Here is a 1,015-nt window from a genome sequence, read left to right on the forward strand (position 1 = left end):
GGAAAAAACAAAAAAAAAAAAAAAAAAAGGACAGATCACAAGTGTGAGCAATGGGTGGTGAGTGCCAATGAGAAATATCTGCATAAGACAGACCACTCTGCAGATTCGTTATCAGTAGAAGTTGTTCCTGAGGTTTCTTCTCACTGGGGTTCAACACTGACCCTGCCGTCACCTGCATCTCTACAGCCTGCCCTGTCGCGGCCGCTGGTCTCTGACTCAGTCAGTCCCCAGCTCCTTAGCATACCGGCCTCTCCCTCCCTGCCAGGGCGCCAGAGAATTCTTTCCATTTCTCTTTTGCAGAAATGCCTTTACTTTACCTTCCTTTTGAAGGCTATTTTTGCTGGATATAGAATTCTGGGTAGAGGCCTTTTGTTTTCCTTCCTTAAAAGATGTTGGCTTCTTCTGGTCTCCCTTGTTTTGGATGAGAAGTCAGCAGTGATGTGAATCTTTTTCTCTGGCTGCTTTTATCTTTGGTTGTAGCTGCTTGACTGTCATGTGCCTTTGGGGAGTTCTCTTTGTATTTATCCTTCTTGGGGAATAGTGTTTCCTCAATCTATAAATGCACAGCATTAACCAGATTTGAGGACATTTTGCTATTCGATTTTTTTTTTCTTCTTTCTGTGTTGTAATCGGTCCTTTTTCCTTTCTGGATTCCAACTATATATGCTTGATCTTAGCCAAAAGGCTGAGAAGTGATTCCAATTATATATGTTGGGCATATTTATCCTTCTTGGGGAATAGTGTTTCCTCAATCTATAAATGCACAGCATTAACCAGATTTGAGGACATTTTGCTATTCGATTTTTTTTTTCTTCTTTCTGTGTTGTAATCGGTCCTTTTTCCTTTCTGGATTCCAACTATATATGCTTGATCTTAGCCAAAAGGCTGAGAAGTGATTCCAATTATATATGTTGGGCACTTAGGTATTGTTTTTTGTTTTGCAGGCCTCTGAGTTTCTTTCTTTTTTTTTTTTTTTTTTTTGGGGGGGTGTTTTCAGTAGGAACCGGGCCCGGGG

This window comes from Fukomys damarensis, unplaced genomic scaffold (assembly GCF_012274545.1).
Source record: "Fukomys damarensis isolate Sample0158 unplaced genomic scaffold, DMR_v1.0_HiC HiC_scaffold_2, whole genome shotgun sequence".
Classification (NCBI taxonomy): Eukaryota; Metazoa; Chordata; class Mammalia; order Rodentia; family Bathyergidae; genus Fukomys; species Fukomys damarensis.